This window comes from Phyllopteryx taeniolatus, chromosome 13, assembly GCF_024500385.1.
Source record: "Phyllopteryx taeniolatus isolate TA_2022b chromosome 13, UOR_Ptae_1.2, whole genome shotgun sequence".
NCBI classification, from domain to species: domain Eukaryota; kingdom Metazoa; phylum Chordata; class Actinopteri; order Syngnathiformes; family Syngnathidae; genus Phyllopteryx; species Phyllopteryx taeniolatus.
The window spans coordinates 24,995,525-25,019,914 of NC_084514.1; the positions used below are offsets into that span (position 1 = coordinate 24,995,525).

Genomic DNA, 24,390 nt, shown 5'->3' on the forward strand with positions numbered 1-24,390 from the left:
CATTGTAAACAGGAAGGGGCTCAGGGCTGATCCCTGATGAACTCCCACCTCCACCTTAAATTCCTCTGTCACACCCACACTACATCTCACCACTGTTCTGCTCCCCTCATACGTGTCCTGTATTATTCTAACATACCTCTGCTACTACAGATTTCCACATGGAGTACCACAGTTCCTCTCTGGGTACTCATAGGCTTTCTCTAGATCTACAAAGACACAATGTAGCTCCTTCTGACCTGTACTTTTCCATCAGCACCCTCAAGGCAAATAATGCATCTGTGGTACTCTTTCTAAGCATGAAACCATACTGTTGCTCGCAAATACATCTGTCCTGAGTCTAGCCGCCACTACTATTTCCTATAACTTCATTGTGTGGCTCATCAGCTTTATTCCTCTATAGTTCCCACAGCTCTGCACTTCACCCTTGTTCTTAAAAATGGCCACCAGCACACTGTCCTCCATTCCTCAAGCATTTCCTCACCCGCTAGAATTCTGTTGAACAAGCTGGTCAAAAACGCCACACCCACCTCTCCTAGATGCTTCCATACCTCCACAGGAACGTCATCAGGACCAACTGCCTTTCCATTTTTCTTTAGTGACTTTTCTAACTTCCCCCTTACTAATCTTTGCCATGACCTGTTACACCACACTTGCCTCTTATAGTCTCCCTTCTCTCTCATTTTCCTCATTCATCAACTCCTCAAAGTATTCTATCCATCTCTCCAACACACTATTGGCACCACATTTCCATCTGTGTCCTTAATCACCCCAACCTGCTGTACAGCCTTCCTATCTTTATCCCTCTGTCTGGCCAACCTGTATAGCTCCTTTTCTCCTTTAGTGTCCAACCTGCCATACATGTCATCATATGCCTCTTGTTTGGCATTTGCCACCTCTACCTTTGCCCTATGTCGCATGTCAATGTATTCCTTTCTCCTCTCCTCGGTCCTCTCACTGTACCACTTCTTCTTAGCTAACCTCTGTCCTTGTATGATTTCCTGTATTTTGAGGTTCCACCACCAAGTCTCCTTATCCCCTTTCCTACCAGAAGATACACCAAGTACTCTCCTGCCTGTGTTTCTGATCGCCTTTGCTGTAGTGGTCCAGTCTTCCGGAAGCTCCTCCTGTCCAACAAGAGCCTGTCTCACCTCTTCTCAAAAGTGCTTTTAGCACTTTATATGGTAAAGATAAGACACTGAACCTTGTAATAAATTGTTTTGCAACATAATATTATGATATTAGATATATTGTTCATATTTAATGATACAGTCCCCTCAAAAGTATTGGAACAGCAAGGTCAAGTCCTTTGTTTTTGTTGAATAATGAAGAAATTTATTGCAGCCCAATTTGGGGGGTGGGGGCACAAGGGGGTGCAAACTGTAGGCTGGAGCCTGGATAAATGCATGAGCCTGGGTAAATGCAGAGTGTAGCATCAGGAAGGGCATCCATCTTAAAACTTTGCCAAACAAATATGAGCGTTCATCCAAAGAATTCCATACCGGATCGGTCGTGACGTCAACAACGTCTGCTACCGGCGGCGTTAACCTACAGGGCGCCGGTGGAGATTCAGCTACTATGGGTCAAAGACGAAGGAGAGATGGAAAGCAGTTTCTTCGGCAGAAAGATAAGACGAACGCACAGAGCCTAGAACTGAATGTGGGGACTTTGAATGTTGGGGCTATGATAGGAAAAGCTCGGGAGTTGGTTAACAAGATGATTGGGAGAAAGGTTGATATATTGTGTGTCCAGGAGAGCAGGTGGAAAGGCAGCAAGGCTAGAAGTTTAGGGGCAGGGTTTAAATTTAGATGGGAAGAGAAAAGGATTTGGGGTTATTTTAAAGGAAGTTAGCTAAGAATGTCTTAGAGGTGAAAAGAGTATCAGATCAAGTGCTGAGCCTGAAACTTGAAATTGAGGGTGTTATGTGTAATGTGATAAGTGGCTATGTCTTAGAGGTGAAAAGAGTATCAGATCAAGTGATGGGGCTGAAACTTGAAATTGAGGGTGTTCTGTAGAATGTGATAAGTGGCTATGCCCCACAGGTGGGATGTGACCTAGAGGTGAAAGAGAAATTCTGGAGGGAGCTGGACGAAGTAGTTCTGAGCATCCCAGACAGTCAGAGAGTCGTGATTGGAGCAGATTTTAATGGAAATGTTAGTGAAGTAAACAGGGTTGATGAAGAAGTGCTGGGTAAGTTTGTCATCCAGGTAAGAAACCTCAAGGGACAGATGGTGGTAGACTTTGCAAAAAGGATTAAAATGGCTGTAGTGAACACTTTCTTCCAGAAGAGGCAAGAATATAGGGTGACCTACAAGAGCGAAGGTAGACGCACGCAGGTGGATTACATCTTGTGCAGACGATATAATCTAAAGGAGGCTACTGATGGTAAGGTAATGACAAGGGAGAGTGTGGCTAGACAGCATAGGGTGGTGGTGTGTAAAATGACTCTGATGGTGGGGAGGAAGATTAAGAAGACAAATGCAGAGCAGCGAACCATGTGGTGGAAGCTGAAATGCTTTGCGGCTTTTCGGGAAGAGGTGAGAAAGGGTCACGGTGGACAGGAGGCGCTTCCAGAAGACTGGACCACTACAGCCAAGGTGATCAGAGAAACAGGCAGGAGAGTACTTGGTTTATCTTCTGGTAGGTTAGGGGAGAGGGAAACTTGGTGGTGGAACCTCAAAGTACAGGAAATAATACATCGTACAAGGAAAGAGCAAAGCTAAGAAGAGGTGGGGTACTGAAAGGACTGAGGAGAGGAGAAAGAGTACATGGAGGCACAACCTAGAGCGAAAGTAGAGGTGGCAACAGCCAAACAAGAGGCACATGATGACATGTATGCCAGGTTGGACACAAAACAAGGAGAAACAGATCTCTACAGGTTGGCCAGACAGAGGGATAGAGATGGTAAAGATTAGGTTAGGGTGATTTAAGGATAGAGATGGAAATGTGTTTACTGGTGCCAGTAGTGTGCTGCATAGAGGGAATAGAATACTTTGAGGAGTTGATGAATGAGGAAAATCAGAGAGAAAAAAAGAGTAGAAGAGCCAAGTGTGGTGGACCAGGAAGTTTCAATCATTAGTAAGGGGGAAGTTAGCAAGGCACTAAATAGGATGAGAAAATGGAAAATGCAGTTGGCCCTGAAGACATTCCTGTGGAGGTGTGGAAGCATATAGGAGAGGTGGCTGTGGAGTTTTTGACCAGCTTGTTCAACAGAATTCTAGCAGTTGAGAAGATGCCTGGGGAATGGAGGAAAGGTGTGCTGGTGCCCATTTTTAAAAACAAGAGTTGTGGGAACAATAGAGGAATAAAGTTGATGAGACGCACAATGAAGTTATGGGAAAGCGTAGTAGAGGCTAGACTCAGGACAGAAGTGAATATTTGCGAGCAACAGTATGGTTTCATGCCGAGAAAGAGTACCACAGATGCATTATTTGCCTTGAGAGTTTTGATGGAAAAGTACAGAGAAGGTCAGAAGGAGCTACATTGTGTCTTTGTAGATCTAGAGAAAGCCTATGAGTAGAAAAGGTGGAGGTATGCACTGGAAAAGAGAGGAATGAAGATTAGCCAAAGTAAGACAGAGTATATGTGGATAAATGAGAGGGGGAAGTGTGAGGCTTCAGGGAGAAGCGATAGAAGGGGTGGAGGACTTGAAATTCTTGGGGTCAACAGTCAAGAGCAATGGTGAGTGTTGTAACGAAGTGAAGAAACGAGTCCAAGCAGGTTGGAACGGGTGGAGGAAGTTGTCAGGTGTGTTATGTGACAGAAGAGTCTCTGCTAGGATGAAGGGCAAAGTTTATAAAACAGTGGGGAGGCCAGCCATGATGTACGGATTAGAGACAGTGGCACTGAAGAGACAACAGGAAGCAGAGCCGGAAGTGGCGGAAATGAAGATGTTGAGGTTCGCTCTAGGATTGACCAGGTTGGATAAAATTAGATATGAGTTCATCAAAGGGACAGCCAAGGTTAAAAGTTTTGTAGACGAAGTCAGAGAAAGCAGACTTCGATTGTTTGGACACGTTCAGAGGAGAGAGAGTGAGTATATTGGTAGAGGGTCATGAGGATGGAGCTGCCAGGCAAGCAAGCTAGAGGAAGACCAAAGAGAAAGTTGACAGATGTAGTGAGGGAAGACATGAGGGCAGTTTGTGTTCGAGAGGAGGATGCAGGAGATAGGCTTACTTGAAAAAGGATGACACGCTGTGGCGACCACTAACGGGACAAGCCGAAAGGAAAAGAAGAAGTACACTGAAGACATTTGGGTACCAGGTCAAAAGATGAATATGAGACAAAAGTTCAGAATTCCAGCTTTTATATCATGGTATTTACATCTAGATGTGTTAAACAACTCAGGACGAAGCACCTTTTGTGTGAAGCTACCCACTTTTCAAGTGAGCAAAATATTGAAACGTGACTGATGGATGTTTCTACTTGCTCAGGTGTTGCCTTTTAGATTGATTGCTTCAACATTAGACAGTGCTTGTTTTTGGCTTTGGGTTTCACCTGTGAAAACTGTATTTGCTATCAAGCAAACATGAAGACCAAAGAGCTGTCTATGGGAGAAAAGCAAACCATTTTGAAGCTGAGAGAAGAGAGAAAATCAATCAAAGCTATTGCACAAACATTGGGCATCGCCAATACAACAATTTGGAATGTCCTGAAAAAGAAAGAAACTACTGGTGTAAAGAGCAACAGACATCGAACAGGTCGGCCAAGGGTATCAACAGCTGTTGATGACAGAAATATTGTGAGAGCTGTGAAGAAACACCCAAAGACAACAGTCAGTGACATCACTGCCGACCTCCACAAGGCAGGGGTGAAACTAACAACCCTTTATTGCTCAGTGACTGTTTTCCTCAATGTCTTTATGTCTCAAAGGTGTTCTCTGTCAATTGACTGTCTGTTGTCGTACTTGAGCGGCTCCAACTACTGGAGACAAATTCCTTGTGTGTTTTTTGTACATATTTGGCAAATAAAGATGATTCTGATTCTGATTCTGATCCACTGTTCGAAGAAGATTTCGAGAGAAGAAATATACAGGCCATACCACAAGATGCAAACCACTGATCAGCAAAAAGAATCAGAAGGCCATATTGGATTTTGCAAAGTACAGAGATGAGCCACAAAAGTTTGGGAACAATGATTTATGGACTGATCAGACAAAGCTTAACCTCTACCAAAGTGATGGAAAGGCCAAAGTATGGCAAAAGAAATGACCTGCTTATGATCCAAAACTCAAGCTCATCTGTGAAGCATGGTGGAGGTAATATCATGGCTTGGGCTTGCATGGCTGCTTCTGGAATGGGCTCACTAGTCTTTATTGATGATATAAGTCATGAGGGTAGCAGCTGAATTAATTCTGAAATATAAAAAAAAAAAACATTTTGTCTGGTAATTTACAGAATAAAATCCATCCAAACGGGAGAAGCTTCATCATGCAACAAGACAATGACTCATAACACACTGCCAACACAACAAAGGACTTCATCAGGAGGAAAAAGTGAAAGGTCTTTGAGTGGCCAATTCACTCACCGGACCTTAACCCAACAGAGCATGCATTTTACCTCCTGAAGAGGAGACTGAAGGGAGAAACCCCAGAAACAAACAAGAACTGAAAGAGGCTGCAGAAAAGGCCTGGAAAAACATGTAAAAAGAGGAATGCAACAGTCTTAAGTCAATGGGTCGCAGGCTTGATGCAGTTATTACAAGTAAGGGTTATGCCACCAAATATTAAATGTTATTCACTTTGTTTATTTCATAATGACTGTTCCAATACTTGTGCTCACTTGAAAAGTGGGTGGCTTCAAACAAAAGGTGCTCTGTCCTGTGTTGTTTAGCACATCTAGATGTAAATACCATGTAAGAAAAGCTGGAATTCTGAACTTTTGTCTCATATTCATCTTTTGATCTAAAACCCAAATGTCGTCAGTATACAACGAAAACAAAGTTCTGTTCCAATACTTTCGGAGGGGACAGTATTTGGCACAGACAAACAAAAGATAAAAAGGGGGACCACCATCCCAGTCTGCCAATCCAGAGGCACTGTCCCCGATGTCCACGCGATGTTGCAGACGTGTGTCAACCAGGACAGCACCACAAGTTCCAGAGCCTTTAGGAACTCCGGGCGAATTTCATCCAATGGGAAGGCGTGTCGGTGGAATTGAGGACCCGACTCACAGCGTCCCGAGTCGAGGTCAGCAGTGCCCCATCCCCAGTATACACAGTGTTGATGATGCACTGCTTCCCCCTCCTGAGACGGCGGATGGTGGAACAGAATTTCCTCGAAGCCGTCCGGAAGTCTTTCTCCATGGCCTCACCTAACTCCTCCCATGCCAGAGTTTTTGCCTCAGTGACCACCAAAGCTGCATTCCGTTTGGCCAGCCGGTACCCATCAGCTGCCTTAAGAGTCCCACAGGCCAAAAAGGCCCGATAAGACTCCTTCTTCAGCTTGACGGCATCCCTCACCGTTGGTGTCCACCAACGCGTTTGGGGATTGCCGTCACGACAGGCAGCGACCACCTTACGGCCGCAGCTCTGATTGGACGCCTCAGCAATGGAGGCGCGGAACATGGTCCACTCGGACTCGATTTCCCCCGCCTCCCCCGGAACATGAGCAAAGTTCTGTTGGAGGTGGGAGTTGAAACTCCTTCTGACAGGTGATTCTGCCAGTCGTTCCCAGCAGACCCTCACAATACGTTTGGGCATGCCACGTCGGATCGGCATCTTTCCCCACCATCGGAGCCAACTCACCACCAGGTGGTGATCAGTTGACAGCTCCGCCCCTCTCTTCACCAGAGTGTCCAAGACATGCGGCTGCAAATCCGATGACACGACCACAAAGTCGATCATCGAACTGCAACTTAGGATGTCCAGGTGCCAAGTGCACGTGTGGGCACCCTTGTACTTGAACATGGTGTTCGTTATGGACAATCCGTGATGAGCACAGAAGTCCAATAACAGAACAACGCTCGGGTTCTGATTGGGGGGGCGTTCCTCCCAATCACGCCCTTCCAGGTCTCAGTGTCATTGCCCACGTCAGCATTGAAGTCCCCAGCACAACGAAGGAGTCCCCAGCAGGAGCGCTCTCCAGCACCCCCTCCAAGGACTCCAAAAAGGGTGGGTACTCTGAACTGCTGTTTGGTGGATAGGCACAAACAACACCCGAGGCGGAGGGAGGCTACCCTCTCGTCCGCAGAGGTAAACCCCTATGTACAGGCGCCCAGCCAGGGGGCAATAAGTATACCCACACCTGCTTGGCGCCTCTCACCGTTGGTAACTCCAGAGTGGAAGAGAGTCCAACCCCTCTCGAGATGACTCGTACCAGAACTCAAGCTGTGTGTGGAGGCGAGCCCGACTATATCTCGTCAGAACTTCTCGACTTCGCACACCAGTTTGGGCTCCTTCCCTGCCAGAGAGGTGACATTCCATGTCCCTAGAGCCAGCTTCTCTAGACGGGGATCGGATCACCAAGGTCCCTGCCTTCGGCCACTGCTCAGCTCATACTGCACACGACCCCGATGGAGGCGGGGTACACCCTGAACTGGTTGCCAGCCAATCGCAGGGCACATACAAACAAACAACCATCCGCACTCACATTCACACCTACGGGCAATTTAGAGTTGTCAATTAACCTACCATGCATGTTTTTGGGATGTGGGAGGAAACCGGAGTGCCCGGAGAAATCCCACGCAGGCACGGGGAGAACATGCAAACTCCACACAGGCGGGGCTGGGGATTGAACCCCGGACCTCAGAACTGTGAGGCAGATGCTCTAACCAGTCGATCACCGTCCTGCCGGAAGGAAAACAGTATTTTGTAAATAGTTACAAGAAAGACGGTTTTCTATTTTTAAAAAAAATCTTTATCAAACCTTTTTTAGTGGAGACCTGGTGTGGTGTTGTGTCCCCCAGAACTGGACTGGTGTTGCGATATCTCGTAATTTTTTTTAAATTAATGTTTTAAATCAGTGGTAGTGACAGTGAAATATACCAATTTCAGGAGACTTTTATTTTGTAATGCCACCTCAGATTTGGGTGGGACCACTTTTGTTGGAGACCTGGAGTGGTATAGTGTCCCCCAGAACTGGACTGGTATTGCGATAACTCACAGATTTATTTTAAATAATTTTTGAAATCCGTGTTCATGACAGTGAACTATACCAATTTCAGTGGACTTTTATTTTGAAATGCCACATCAGATTTGGATGGGACCTCTTTATTGGAGACCTAGGGTGGTGTAGTGTCCCCCAGAACTGGACTGGTGTTGTGATAACTCACAGATTTTTTTAAAATAATTTTTGAAATCCGTGATCATGACAGTGAAATATACCAATTTCAGGGGACTTTTATTTTGAAATGCCATATCTGTCATGAACGGAACAGAGGATAGGACCCAAAAATGCACGACTCCAAAACAAATGGACAGTTACCAAAAAGAGAGGTTTAATATACGGGCATAGGTCGGTACACAGGCAGGCAATCCAAGAAAGGCAACAGTATCCAAAAACATGAGGCAAAGAGGCGAGATCAATAATCGGAACAGGGTCAAGTCTTACTGTGAGTCTGTGACGTGGAAACAAGGAATGCTGGAACGCGACGACAAGGTACAACGAACTGGCGACGAGAGGGAATGAGACACGAGGTTAAATACAAGGGGTAATTAGGGTGAACGAGGCACAGGTGGTGAAGATGCTCACAGCAGCAGGTGTGTGTGAAACAGGGGGAAGACAAAAACCGGAACACACACCCATGACAGTACCCCTCCCTTAATGGCCGGCCCCAGACGGCCCCGGGGCCCCTGGATGCGCAACGTGGAAGTCCCGAATGAGCGAGTCATCCATGAAAAACGCAGACGGCACCCATGAACGTTCCTCAGGCCCATAGCCCTCCCAGTCCACCAGATATTGAAACCCCCTCCCCCTCCGACGAGACGCCAACAGCCGCTTCACAGAGAAGACAGGGCCCCCATCCACAAACCGGGGGGAGGAGGGGGCCTGGAAGACGGGACACAAGGGGACTCCCGGGCTGGCTTGAGTAGGCTGACGTGAAAAGCAGGGTGGACCCGCATTGACCTTGGGAGCCTCAGCTTCACGGTGACAGGGTTGAGGATCTTTGTGATGGGGAAGGGCCCAACGAACCTGGGAGCGAGCTTCTTGGACTCCACCCGGAGTGGAATATGTTTGGTTGAGAGCCAAACTCGCTGACCAACTTTGTAGTTCGGGGCTGGTGTCCTCCGACGGTCAGCAGCAGCTTTGTAGGACCATCCCTGGCGCAGCAGCATCTGGCGGGCTCCTGCAGCGTCTCACCAAGGTCAATGCCGCTGGAACTGTGGACTCTGGGGCTATGGCAGGAAACAGAGATGGTTGGTAACCATGCACAACGTGAAAAGGCGATAGACCAGTGGAAGCAGAGGGGAGGGAATTGTCGGAGAATTCGACCCAAACCAGTTTTTGAGACCAGGATCGCGGCTCCTGTGAAGCGAGACATCGGAGCCCAGTCTCCAGGTTCTGGTTCAGCCTCTCGGTTTGGCCGTTGGTTTCAGGGTGAAACCCAGATGACAGACTGACGGTAGCACCTTGAGATTGCAAAACTCCTTCCAAAATTGCAAAATGAATTGGGGACCCCTATCAGACACCACATTCTTGGGGAAACCATGGAACTTGAAAACCTGATTAATCATCAACTCAGCAGTGTCTTTAGCTGAGGGGAGTTTTGGAAGTGCAATGAAGTGTGCCATCTTCGAGAACCTGTCAACAACTGTAAGAATGGTGGTATTGCCTTTAGAGGCCGGTAATCCTGTCACAAAGTCTACGGAAATGTCTGACCAAGGACGTTGTGGTATTGGCAGGGGTCGCAACTCCCCAGAAGGACGTTGACGAGAGGGCTTGTTAGCAGCACATACCTGGCAAGCATTGACGTAATCGATAACATCCCTCCTAACATTAGGCCACCAAAAGCGCTGTTCGACCACTGATTGCGTCTTGGCAATGCCTGGGTGACATACAGTTCGGTTCGTGTGAGCCCAGTGGATGACTCTTCCCCTTAAGGTCGGAACCACATAAAGCCTGTTTTCAGGGCAATCTTCAGGGCTAAGAGTGTTTTTCAGAGCCCCTTTAACCGCAGTTTCAATGTCCCAAACAAAAGCGGAAATGAAACATGACTTGGGCAAAATAGTCTTATGGATCGGACAAAGAATTCTCTTCGCAGAAAATACGTGACAAAGCATCTGGCTTACCATTTTTAGAACCAGGTCGGTAGGATAACATGAAATTAAATCTAGTGAAGAACAGAGCCCATCTAGCCTGCCTCGCATTTAATCTTTTAGGAGTTTTAATGTACTCAAGGTTCTTGTGATCTGTCCCTACTAAAAACGGAGTCTGTGCCCCCTCGAGCCAGTGCCTCCACTCCATCAAAGCCACCTTGACTGCCAGCAGTTCACGGTCACCAATGTCATAATTTCTTTCAGCTGGGGTCAGTTTTTTGGAGAGAAAAGCACAAGGATGTAATTTATCATCCTTGAGAGATTTCTGGGAGAGCACTGCTCCTATTCCGGCATCAGACGCATCGACTTCTACCACAAACTGCTGTTTGAGATCTGGCAAAGTAAGGATGGGAGCGGAGGTAAAGCTCGATTTAAGTTTTTGAAAAGCTGCCTGACAAAGCGGGTTCCATACAAAAGGTTTGTGTGGCGAGGTAAGATCATGCAAAGGAGAGGCTATAGAACTGAAATTTCTGATGAATTTTCTGTAGAAGTTTGCGAACCCTAAGAACCTTTGTACATCTTTGCGTGACGTGGGAGTAGGCCAATTCATAACGGCATCGACTTCGCAAGGGTCCAATTTGACTTCACCTTGAGCCAGGACGAAACCCAGAAAAGAAACGGACGCCTTGTGGAACTCACATTTCTCAGCCTTGACATATAGTTGATTCTGCAGTAACTGCTGCAATACAGAGCGGACATGAATAATGTGAGTCTCCTCATCCGGGGAGAATATCAAAATGTCATCCAAATAGACAAAAACATAAATATTCAACATGTCACGCAGGACATCATTGACAAGGTTTTGGAAAACAGAATGGAGCGTTAGTAAGTCCAAAAGACATTACCAAATACTCATAATGTCCCGTTGGTGTGTTGAATGCTGTTTTCCATTCATCCCCCTCCCTTATCCTGACTAGATGATTCGCATTTCTTAAGTCCAGTTTGGTGAAACTCCCTCCAGGAACTCAAAGGCGGTGGAGATGAGAGGAAGAGGGTACCTGTTTTTGACAGTTATCTCGTTGAGACCCCGGTAATTGATACAGAGTCGCAGGGTCTTGTCCTTTTTGTCCACAAAGAAAAATCCTGCTCCCACGGGGGATGAAGATGGGCGAATGATCCCGGCTGCCAGTGATTCTTCCACGTACTCCTTCATGGCCTTGTGTTCCGGCCCTGAAAGAGAGAACAACCTCCCTCGTGGGGGTGTGGTTCCAGGCAGCAAGTCAACAGCACAGTCATAAGGTCTGTGGGGTGGAAGGGATTTGGCCTTGGAAAAAACGTCTTTAATATCCTGGTAACAGGTGGGCACTTGAGATAAATCAGGATCCCCAGATGGGGTCTGTGGATTGTCCTTTGAAACATGGCTCTGCACATCACATGGCGGCTTGAAACAGTTCCGGGCGCAATTGCTGCCCCATGACATAACCTGCCCTGAGGACCAGTCAATGTGGGGGTTATGTAATTTAAACCATGGGTTCCCTAAGATAAGGTCATGATTCATGGCGTCAAAAACATGAAAAAAAATGGGTTCCGAGTGAGAATCAGGAAATGTCAAAGTGAGTGTTTGGGTGCGGTGAGTGATCTTGCCCATAAAACTGCCGTCTGCAGCATAGGTGTTGCGGTGCTGTTTTATTTGAAAGGTTTTAAGGTGCATACGTCTAACGAGGAGGGAGTTAAGTAAGTTAGCGTCAGAACCAGAGTCAATTAATACAGGTGTATGAATTTCTTGATCAGGAGACCACAGTGTCACTTTAGGAAGAACCCGTGTAGGGTCTTCCTTAATGAAATTCAGACTCACCTCTCCCGTGTCCTTGCTACCGGCACCGGCAACTTCGACGTGACAATTGCTCACGGAATGACCCAACTGACCGCAGTAGAAGCACCGCCTTTCCCTCAGCCGGCGTTGACGTTCCTCAGGGGAGAGACGGAACCTGCCCAGTTGCATGGGTTCATCCGTGGGGACGCTAGCCAGTGGGTTGAGACCGGAAACAGGGGATCTGCCTTGTTTTGGCTGGTCACCGAGGCTCGTCCTCCAAGTGCGCGGTGACGCAGCCCTCCGCCGATCTCCATCCAGCTCACGATCCAAAAGCCTCTTGTCGATTTTTACGGTGAGGGCGATGAGTGTCCAAGTCGGTCGGCAGGTCTAGCGGGACTAAATAATCCTTGACGGCGGGGATTAGTCCTTGAAAAAAGGCATCGAGTAGCGCCCAATTATTCCAATGACTCAGCTGCTAGAATGCGAAACTCAATCGCGTAATCTGACACCCTGTGCTTGCCTTGTTGTAAGGTGACAAGGGAGCGAGCTGCCTCACGATCTGGTGTGGAAAATTGAAAAATCTGCTCCATAGTCTTTACGAAAAAAGCCCATGATTGACACGCGGCGGAATTGCGGCTCCATTCAGCAGTAGCCCACGCCTACGCACGACCAGTCAGGTGGGAAATGACGAAAGCGATTTTTGCCTGCTCGGTGGGGAAGGCAGCTGCCTGCAGCTCAAAGTGGAGTTCGCACTGCGTGATGAACGGCTTAATGTTCCCAGAATCTCCAGAGAACCTCTCCGGTCGAGAGAGCTGTGGGCAGACAGCAGCGGAGGTGGCAGGTGGCTGCATGGTGACTGCTTCACATGGAAATGTTGGTACCGTGGCGGTATCGGGTGTGGTGCCAACTGGTTCCTTCTCTTGAATAATTTTCATAAGAAGTTCAAACTGCGAGGCCACCTGTCTCATCATATTGTCCTGATGCCTTGACAGTCCCTCTAGATGAAGGTGGAGGGCAGCAAGCTGCTCATCCTGCTTCGAGAGACGTTGACCCTGCGCTTGAAGGGCTTTGCGCACCGGGTCTGAGTCTGCTGGGTCCATGTTATGGCCAGTTCGTTCTGTCATGAACGGAACAGAGGATAGGACCCAAAAATGCACGACTCCAAAACAAATGGACAGTTTCCAAAAAGAGAGGTTTAATATACGGGCATAGGTCGGAACACAGGCAGGCAATCCAAGAAAGGCAACAGTATCCAGAAACATGAGGCAAAGAGGCGAGATCAATAATCGGAACAGGGTCAAGTCTTACTGTGAGTCGGTGACGTGGAAACAAGGAATGCTGGAACGCGACGACAAGGTACAACGAACTGGCGACGAGAGGGAATGAGACACGAGGTTAAATACAATAGGTAATTAGGGTGAACGAGGCACAGGTGGTGAAGATGCTCACAGGAGCAGGTGTGTGTGAAACAGGGGGAAGACAAAAACCGGAACACACACCCATGACAATATCAGATTTGTATGGGACCACTTTTGTTGGAGACCTGGGGAGGTGTAGTGTCCTGCAGAACTGAACCAGTGTTGCGATATCTCATTTAAAAGATTTAACAGATTTTTCCAGTCAGGGGCAATGACAGCAAAATGTGCAGTTTTCAGAGATTTTTATTTTGAAATACAATATCAGATCTTCATCAAACCTCTTTTCATGGAGTCCTTGGTGGTCTGTCACACAGATCTGGACTTGTCTTGCGATACCAATGGGATTATCTTGGGGTGGCTTTGGCTCAGTAGGTAGAACATGTTCGAATCCCTGCTACGACTGTCCGCATGTCGAAGTGTCCTTGGGAAAGACACTGAACCCTAATTTGCTCCTAGTGGGCCTGGCAGCGCCTTGCATGGCAGCAGTCGCCCATTGGTTTATGAATGTGTGTGTGAATATGAGGCTTTATAAAGCGCTTTGGGCACTGTGATGATGGAGATAAAGTGCTATATAACTGCAGTCCATTACCATTAATTTTTCCTAAGATATCAAATAAAGTACATTTTTTAATGTATCTCAAGATTCAAATTAACTTTGCTGGTTGCATTCCTTAACCGAAGAGCACTGACGTCCGTGTTATTGGCAAGCTTTTATTTTGAAGGTGGCTTTCGCTGTTACCGTAATGCCTAGCATGAACAAAATTAGGGGCAGCTGGCTTGACTGCTACTTTACGAGTGGAGGCTGGCTTGACCGCAGTTTGAAAAAACACGCTCCAAAATACCACCATAATGACCAACATGAAAATACAACAGCGTAAAATGAGGCAGAGGTTTTTATTTATTCTAAATCACAAAAATTATGTCCTGTTGGAACATTACCACTGTGCTTGTAAAGAGAAAATTAAAAACTGCACTTATTAATTCAATTAAGATGTGTTGCTCATAAAAGTTAAAGAAAAATTGTACCTAAATAAATGTTAGAAAACAAACATTTCTTAATGATTAAATGCCAATGTATCATACTGGATTTAACCCACTGCTACATCATGCATAGTTTAAACATTTAATGCAGTGATTCTTTCACATACCACTAGAGCACAGGTGTCAAACTCAAAGCCCAGGGGCAAGATCTGGCCCGTCGCACCACTTTATGTAGCCCAGTAAAGCAATTAAAGGGTCTCTATTTCATGTTTGAATGTTTGTCCATTGAATATATGGGTCATTTTCATTTAATTTGAAAAATCTAATAATTTTACTTATTTGAGTATTTGAATTGGCCGACTGGTTCTGAGGACTGGAGTTCAGATCCGGCCTTCCCTGTGTGGAGTTTGCATGTTCTCCCCGTGCCTGTGTGGCCGGGGGGTACTCTGTTTTTTTCCCCACATCCCCGAAAACATGCATGGTAGGTTGATTGTATACTCTAAATTGACCTTAGGTGTGAATGTGAATGCGACTGCATTTGTTTATTTGTGGCCTGTGATTGGCTGGCGACCAGTTCAGGCTGTACCCCGCCTTTTGCCTGACGATAGCTGGGATAGGCTCTAGCACGCCTGCGACTCTAGTGAGGATAAGTGGTGTAGAAAATGGAGGGATGGAGTATTTTAATTATTGGCAATTGTTATCCATCAAAAGGTCATAAATGTTTCGAAGAAAAAAAAAAATCAAATTTTATATTTTTCAAACTTTTATGCCATTTTGGATTCACAAAATAGCAGCGGCAAAATAATAATAATAAAAATAATAATAAGAAGAATCACCTTTTATTGTCATGAACATGCATGCATGTACACGAAATTTGTTCTCTGCATTGCATAATTGGTGTTATTTCTGCGATATGAATGAATACGTATAAATTTGTGTCGGAACTGTTGCATATTTATACCATTATTACGATTGCATAAAGACAAGAGTATAATGGGTCTAATAAGTACCGTAGTTAGGATCTTTTATGCACTTGTATCTGCCAAGTTTGAAGAGCAACACGTGTAAATTGTGCAACTCGCATGATTTTTATGAAGCTGTTTATGTCTTTACCATTATGCACTTTTGTCTTTCCCGTTAGAAGTGTATTTCAATGGGCCACCACCATTTGAATCTGCGACTAAGGACTGCCTTCACTATGAATGCCTACAATTTTAAATCATCAATAACTTTTTGAACATAGCACTTTAAGCGTGGCTGTTTCGGCATGGGAGATACAATATTTACCCATATAAAAACAAGGTTGCATAAAAATAAAAATAGCTAAAAGTGTCTTTTCTGTAATCGATCAAATTATATGAAATTGAGCCATCTAACCACTGACCAGAAAATTAAAGGGACTCTCTGATGCTGTGAACATTGGCACTTATTCGACAATTCTGGAGTTACAAATGATGTCTGCAGAAAAAAATCCTCCCCAAAATAGACCCAGTAGTAATTGTTGTTTCTTGTTTTCTGATGAAATATTTGATTTTCAGCCAGATTTTGGTCACGTCACGGCATGCCTGATATGTCAGGTTCAGGAGACTGACATTTACTCGTTGAACTCTGTATGCTGCGGTGTAATTTTTGCCTATATTGAATGTCTGGATTTTATTTTATTTTTTTAGACAATAACAAGTTAAAATAATAATCCATCCATTTCCTGCATTGCTTTATCCTTTCTAGGGTCGCGGGCGTGCTGTAGCCTATCCCAGCTATCTCCGGGCGAGAGGTGGTATACACCCTGAACTGGTCGCCAGCCAATCACATGGCACATATAAACAAACAACCATTCGCACACACATTCACACCTAAGGGCAATTTAGAGTCTTCAGTCAACCGACCATGCATGTTTTTGGGGTATGGGAGGAAACCGGAGTACCCGGAGAAAACCCACGCAGGCACGGATAGAACATGCAAACTCCGAAACAGGCGGGGCCGGGGATTGAACCCAGGTCCTCAGAACTGTGAGGCAGATGTGCTAACTCGTCGTCCACTGTGCAGCCAAAAATAGTAATAGTGAACCATTTTAGTTGGCTTCTTTTTTTTGTTTTTTTTAAATCGATCATTGAAATTCCTCTGAAGAAAGAAGACAGCCATATCATCCCACATGATGTAAGTGACTGCATATTAATTTTTAGAAATATAAACAGGTTTTGTCAGCTCACAAATGCCTCTAAGATCTTTGAAAAGAGTCCCGATGGATGATGTGACACAGGCATTTCTGTAGGGTGCATAGTGGCGTCGTGTGACACAGGCAGACGTTGATGGGCGCGGGTGGCTGTTGACACGGTGGACACCTGCCAGCACGCCGCTGTAGTAGCATTGTAACATATTAAAAATACTTTTTGTATGGTCTTGGGGCTTGGCTGACTGCGACTTTGAGGTGCACGTCTTGGGGACTTTTGCGCACGGATGTTTATCTCACAGTATTCTACCATTTTAATCAATGACCGTGTAATAAATAAGCATTTTTTTCCAAATTATATTAACAATTCAACATAATTTTGGGGTGCCAAAGCTCTTGTGTTCATGTGAGGAGCAAGTGCAATTGCTTGGCTTGAGGGAGTGACGTGGACGTCTTGCGGTCTCGCGTAGTTATTAATGTCCTTTTACCATCTTTCCTGTCATATTGTGTTGCATGTTGTTGTTGTTTTCTTTTCTTTTTTTGCACATTAAGGACAATTTTGGCACATTAAGGACATTTAAAAAAAGAAAAAGACCATTCAAGCAACACGTTTTTCCTCCTGTTCTTGAGGTGAGGTGAAAGCTGCAGCTGGCTACCAGTGTGGACTGAAAGGGGGGCAACAATGGGGAAATGAAATACCAGTACTGTGAGGGTAATAGCAACATATTGGGGAAACAAAGAACTATGAACTAGTTTATTTTTTGAATTGTGAACTTAGTTCAAAATTTTGAATTATGAACTGAACTAGTTCATTTTTGGAACGGTGAACTGAACTTTAAACTAGTTTGCGTAGAAAATGAACTTTCCCAACACTGTTCACATGCACACGGACAATTTTGTGTTCTCAATTAACCTACCATTTATGTTTTTGGACTGTGGGAGAAAACCTGGACAAAATTGACATGGGTACGGGGAAACATGCAAACTCCACACAGGAAGGCCGGAGCCCGGGTTTTAACGCACGTAGCCAACCTGTCAAACATAATCGAGATGGCACCTTCCTTTTCCTTTGCACAACATTTGTGCTTTTGCAAATACGATGTTTTGTGTTCCATAAAAAAAAAAATCTTCCTTTACCATAAATAAATATTTTGATCCTACTGAAGGTCAACAATGCAAGAACACCAATAACTTAAATAGCTAGTAAATAGGCACAGACACGTCAGGTCCACAGTATATAGTAATAATTGGATTTTGGCAACTCAAAAAAGGCTGGCAAACATTTTGATAGCAGCCTAGATATCTCAAGCCTAAAATTCAAGTAACACTGAACAGGCAAATCAAGCCTATTGTAGTAAATCAGAACAGGTAGATGCACATTTCAAGAAAAAAATTATTTTGTTTTCTGTCAAGTATTTCTCGCAGCTGCATTGACACATTCCTTTACGAACGAGATGTCATTAAATGCTCGTTTACGTTCCCCCAAAATACATGCTATCCCAAGGGAACATTCATTTGCTCTTTGTTGAGTTGAGACATGAAGGCTCTGCTGTTCTGGGCTCTCAGTTTGTTTATCTTGCGATTGATGGCCTGTTAACGTTCCCGCTTTCTATTGAAGCCACAGACTCACAACATATGAGACACCAGCTTCAGAAACATTAGAAACATACCAGTCCATCCAATTATTCTTAAAAACTCTCTTTTCTGAGTGAACTTGCAAACTTTGAAATGAGCCATGCTGCCCGCGTCTTCTACGGCAAATTGCTTCCGCCAACAGACGATTTGAATGGCTTATTATGGTCACGTGACCATAATGAGCGAATGAAACCATTTGTTTATACTCGATGTTTTTACTCACACACAGTCTGTGACAGCGGCCTGTGGGAGAAAAACATGCCGCGTGCCGGCGCACATTATCTACAGACCCCTTCCAAAAAATTTGAATATCATGGAAAAATGTATTTCCATAATTTCATTCAAAAAGTTAAGCTTTCATAGATTATAGCTTCAGGGACCGCAATTTAAACAATTTCTAGTATTTATTTGTTTATTTATACATAATTTGTGTTTCCAGCTCATAAGACCCACGAAATCAGGAAATCAAAACATTAGAATACTATGACGAAATCAGCCCAAATTTTGCAGGCCATAAGTGTTTTAAACGTTGTCAAACACTAATCATCTACGAAACTCAAAGCACTTGCACATGTTTCCCCAGGTGTCATTAAATTGCTTCAGTGTGGTTCAATTGTCTCAGTTGGGTTCAATATGGGGAAGACTGCAGACTTGACAACTGGCTAGAAGATCATCATCGATACCCTCCGTAGGATGGGTAAGACACAAAAGTACATAGTTAAGGGGGCTGGCTGTTGACAGAGTGCTGTGTCCAAGCATATCAATGGAAAGTTTAGTGGAAGGACAAAATGTGGCAGGAGAAAGATACACAAGCAAAAGAGATGACAGTGGGCTTCAGCATATTATCAGAGAAGATTCAAGAATCTAGCAGAGAAAAAAAAAAAGAAAGAGTGGAATGAGGCGGGATTCACAGCTTGAAAAACCACCACATTCAGTTGGTTGTCCTGAAAAGTTGTCATTTTGGAGGTCGGGGGGTTTGCCCTCGACATATATAGATATAGCTATATAAATTACAACTAATTACTGCCCGGCGGCACGGTGCACAACTGGTTAGCACATCTGCCTCACAGTTCTGAGGACCGGGGTTCAAATCCCGGCCCCACCTGTGTGGAGTTTGCATGTTCTCCCCATGCCTGCGTGGGTTTTCTCCGGGTAATCCGGTTTCCTCCCACATCCCAAAAACATGCGTGGTAGGTTAATTGAAGACTCTGAATTGCCCATAGGTGTGAATGGGAGTGCGAATGGTTGTTTGTTTATATGTGCCCTGTGATTGGCTGGTGACCAGTTGAGGGTGTACCCCCGCCTTTCGCTGGGAGATAGCTGGGATAGGCTCCAGTGGAACGGAAGATGAATGAATGAATGAACGAACGAATTACTGCCACTTTATAGTATAGCACGTTCCTTTTTCCATACCGCTTATGCAGTGAATTTGGTCTCCACTTCTGCCACTGACGTCACACCAAGACATGGGGGACGTGTCGATTTTGGCAATGAAAAGGGGGCGTTCCAAAGGCAATTAGTTATTTACCAATTGATACCAATTCATATCACTGGAAATGACTGCCTGTTTCATTTTCTTAAGCAAAAATACATAAAATCAACTTGTTAGTGAAATATGGACTTACCCCATAGCTCCTTATACCACACCTACAAAATCTAAAGAGTTTTGTCTGAAAGATTTTAAAAAATAATAAAATAAAACCTCTCTGGTATTATTTTAACAATATGCTTATTTAAAGTTTGATGCAAAAGGTGTAATATGAGCAAAAATTCCATACAATCTGGATTTTAAAATACACATTCTCCATTCAAGCTGTGAAAGTTTGCTTCTGACTGAGAACTTGTCGACATGGGTTCAACTGTAAAGGCCATCATCAAAGTTTCTCTCTTGCACAAAGGAAGTTATTAGAATTTTTTTAGATTTTCCGTTCCAAAGTAACAGAACTGTTTGCGTTGCATTTATTTATTTCTTTTTTGTCAGAATGTCAGTACTTCAAAACTACAATAAACATTTTTTAATTGGTATTAATACTATAAAACGAATAGGTGTAAAATCCCGTTTCTCTGTGACTTCACAGTAAACGGTTGTTATTAATCATTTATATGTGATACTTACAAATCTATAGGATCCTTTTTGCCTCTTGCTGTATGTACTTCATGATGATCATTTAACTATCCAAGTAATCCACTGCATCTGTATGGCTACCCCATGGAGGTCAACGTTTGCAGTTATAATCCACAATATTCTCCCTGCTTGCTGTGCATCTGTTTGTGCTGGTAAACTGTATGCTGGGAGTGCTCTTCCTTGTTACATGCTGGGCTCACAGGATGTGTGCATTGATTACATCTCGATGGGACAATGTACCCATCCCCCTCCCTCCTCCCACGCCAGCAGTGCCAACTCCAACCAGTGCCATCAATATCACCCTCTCTGACAGAGAGTTGTGATGTTTATTTATGATTCAGCTTTCACATGCAGAAAGAAGAATCCTCGTGTAATAACCTGAACATTGACATAGTTGGATATTTGATAAATTAAGCTGTCCAAGCTGAGACCATTTCTTGAATGATGATAATGTTCTTACCATTAGTCCGACACTCAGTTACAGCTTTTTCTTTCTTTTTTTGTGTGCTTGATTTGGTCGTAGAAATTGTGGCGAAATAGCCAAAATGACATTTGTGAATATTGATTAATTAATCATGAAAAAAGACCAAAGCTCCAAATCATAGCCAATGATGCAATGCGTGCTGTTCGTAAATAGAAAACACCAAACTGACACAATTAAAATCACCACTCAGGTGCCATCTCACCACCGCACCATTGCATTGACAATTTTCTTTATTTTGCTGTGAATTTTAAATATTTATTTCCTTTATTGAGCAAATCATGTGTATCTACTTAATGTAGTTTTCATGTTTTTCCTTGCCTTCAATTTCCAGTTGTGCTTGGCTTGGCTTGGCTGAGGCTCCATAACCCCAGCATCGACTGGACCGTCCCCAATATCACCTCATGGAGAAACTTCTGTCATAAGAACTACTTGCGATTTTTCCAAAGTCTGAGTCGCCAAGTACTTCAGTGACTCCCTGAGAACAAGCTCTTCATCAAAGCAGAGAAATGTGAGTTCCATGTTCCAAAGACCACCTTTCTGGGTTACGTTATTGCTGAGGGGCAGCTTCAAATGGACCCAGCCAAGGTAGCCGCGCTCACCGAGTGGCCAACGCCATCCACACGAAAGGAGCTGCAACGGTTCCTTGGCTTCGCCAACTTCTATCGGCGGTTCATTCGGAACTACAGTCGGGTTGCAGCACCCCTCAATTCCCTCACATCAACCCTAATATCATTCTATTGAGAAAAATTATGGGATTGGAGACCGGGAGCTCGTGGCAGTGAAGATGGCGTTGGAGGAATGGCAGCATTTCCTGGAAGGCGCCAAACACCCATTCATCGTGTGGACCGACCACAAGAATTTGGAATACATCCGCTGTGCCAAGAGGCTGAGCTCCCGTCAAGCCAGGTGGGTATTGTTTTTTGACCGGTTCACATTCACCTTGTCCTACCGCCCAGGGGCCCAGAACACCAAGCCCGATGCCCTGTCTCGCCAGTTCACTTCAGAAAGTACCAAAGATGATCCTGATCTCATCTTGTCTCCCCATCTTGTCTTGTTACTTTCTGCGCTCAATCACACTAGAAATAGAAACACTGGTAAAGGAGGCCAAGGAAGAGCAAGCCGATCTTGGTCCTCGGAACTCCTTGTTTGTCCCTGATTCGGTACGCCCCCAGGTGCTACAGTGGGCCCATTCATCACGACTTACCTTTCACCCTGGGATCCGCAGAACGTTGGCCTTCCACCGTCAACGCTTCTGGTGGCCCACCATGGAAGACAACACCCGGTCCTTTGTCTCTGCATGCACGGTATGTGCTCGAAATAAGACATCCTCTAAGCAAAGCTCTGGTCTACTTTGTTCGCTTCCCATTCCCAGATGCCATTGGTTGGACATCGCCCTGGACGTTGTTTCTGGGCTTCCCTTGTCCAATGGAAACACAGTCATTCTCACTGTGGTGGACAGCTTTTCCAAAGCAGCACACTTCCTTGCACTTCCCAAGCTTCCATCTGCCAAAGAGACTGCCACCTGTTGGTCCAGCATGTTTTCCGCCTGCATGGCATCCCTTCTGACATAGTCTCTGACCGGGGCCCCCAATTCACCTCGCAGGTTTGGAGAGTGTTTTGCACAGCGCTTTGTATAGGTGTTAGTCCATTCTCTGGTTATCAACCTCAGACCAACGGGCAATGTGAGCACACCAACCAACAGCTGGAGACGGCGCTCTGTTGCATGCCCCAGTCCCATTCCGCTTCGTGGAGCACCCATCTTGCCTGGGTTGAGTATGCCCATAATTCACTGTCTAGCACCTCCGTGGCCATGTCCCCTTTTCAATGCTCCTTAGGCTAGCAACCACTGTTGTTCCTGTCACAGGCTTGCAGTTCCTTCGGTGCAGGCCTGCATACGCCGATGCTCCAAGGTCTGGAAACTCGTGTCGCCCTTCTCTGGTCCTCTGCCAAATCTCAGGTACAAACCAACTTTCACTGCATCCCTGTGCCTGCTTACACTGTTTGTCAAAAAGTGTGGCTCAGTACAAAGAATCTACCGCTCAAGGTTGAATCGAAAAAAACTTTCCTCCCGCTTCATTGGCCCTTGTGACATTGTGGCTGTGGTAAATCCATGTGCAGTGCGCTTTAAGCTCCCTGATACTCTTTGCATTCACCCCACCTTCCATGTTTCCCAGATAAAGCCGGTTTCTTCCAGTCTTCTGTGCTGCCCCCTCCTCCTCCCCTGGTGGTCGGAGGACATCCCGCTTGGGCCGTGAACAGGCTCCTGGCTGTGCGTCGCGGCCTCCAATATGTGGTCGACTGGAAGGGCTATGGTCTGGAGGAGTTGACTTGGGTCCCTGCGGGGCTGATCCTGAGCAAATCGTTGGTCCGCGACTTTCATCGAGCCCACCCCGATTGCTTGGCTCGTAAGCCGGGTGGCGTCCGTGGGAGGAGGGGACTGTCAGTGCTGCTGTTTCAGCTCCCTGACTCCAGCACTTGAGTGAGTGTGTGTGTGTGTGTGTCTGGGTGCATCATGAGTGCTTTGCAAGGTGGACGTGTTGGAGTGTAGCAGCTGCATCTTATCATCCTAATTACGCCTGACTACTCTTAAGACACTGTGGGACTCCAACTCCTCACCAGACTATCAATGCTCTACTTCGAGTTCGTAGCCAAGCCACCTTATCCACCTTTTGCTTCCCGAAGACCTCGTAATTTTATCTCTAACCCATTCTTGCTCTTTGTCCCCAGTCTGTCGTCTGCCCTTGCTCCCTGCAAACCAGCGCTCACCTCCTGTGGCCCACCAACAACCCGGACTCCGACCCTGCCAAACTGGTCCTCTTTGGAACCCTGCCTACCCCAGATCGAGTTCTCGGACCCCCTCTTTGTTTGCTTTCAATCTACAATAAATATTTGTTCACAAACTACCCTCCCTTTCCTCTCTGCATCTGGGTCCAACTCGCAATCTGAAACCTGACAAGCACACATTATTCATTCACTCCACAGTCACACCCTCGTGGTGGTAAGCTACTTGTGTAGCTACAGCTGCCATGGGGCTGTCTGACACAAGCGTGGCTGCCATTGAGCCATAGGCGCAGAATGGACCACCACCAAACATCCAACATTCATTCATAGGCAATGTCGGTTAACTGTCTTGCAACAACGACATGCGGTCGGGCGGGGATACAAACCACCAACGCTCTGCACCTCGCCACCCGCAACATACAAAAACTGGGAACAAATCTCATCGAAAACATTTCAAAAACTGAAATACAACAATTAGGGCATATGAAAACCAAGGTTCCACTGTATTTGTGATGATATGATAAGACAATTATATATTTATATGGTTCCACAACAACTACAATGTGGCCTGCGACAAAAATGAGTTTGACAACCCCTACATGTCTCAGGTCCTTCCTTTGTGGTGGTGACTGAGTCTGTACCTGCTCTTCATTGTCATATTATCTGTTTTTGGACTAGTTATTTGGTATTTGTTGAAAATTCTATGAATTACCTTTGTTTGCTTTTTTTGGTAATGTTTTCTGAGATCTCCCTGTACTTCTGTCTTGCCTTGCCTGCTTCCTTGCGCTTGGA

General features: G+C 45.4%; 1 protein-coding gene and 1 long non-coding RNA gene across 3 annotated transcripts in view; one reads left to right on the forward strand and one right to left on the reverse strand.

The window, feature by feature from the left end:
• Window positions 1-20,507, reverse strand: part of LOC133487570 (gap junction alpha-10 protein-like) — a 31,327-nt gene extending 10,820 nt beyond the window's left edge. The window contains exon 1 of the mRNA XM_061794336.1: window positions 20,325-20,507. The gene's annotated coding sequence lies outside the window, so the exon portion shown is untranslated. The remainder of the gene's footprint in view (window positions 1-20,324) is intronic.
• LOC133487571 (uncharacterized) lies at window positions 1,059-23,780 on the forward strand. Of its 2 annotated transcripts, XR_009791379.1 has the most exons (4): window positions 1,059-1,181; window positions 21,149-22,774; window positions 22,992-23,457; window positions 23,545-23,780. It is a non-coding gene; the product is annotated as an uncharacterized LOC133487571 (long non-coding RNA). The 2 variants fall into 2 exon arrangements; XR_009791378.1 differs by having other exon boundaries at window positions 21,149-23,457.
• The last annotated feature ends 610 nt before the right edge of the window (window positions 23,781-24,390 follow it).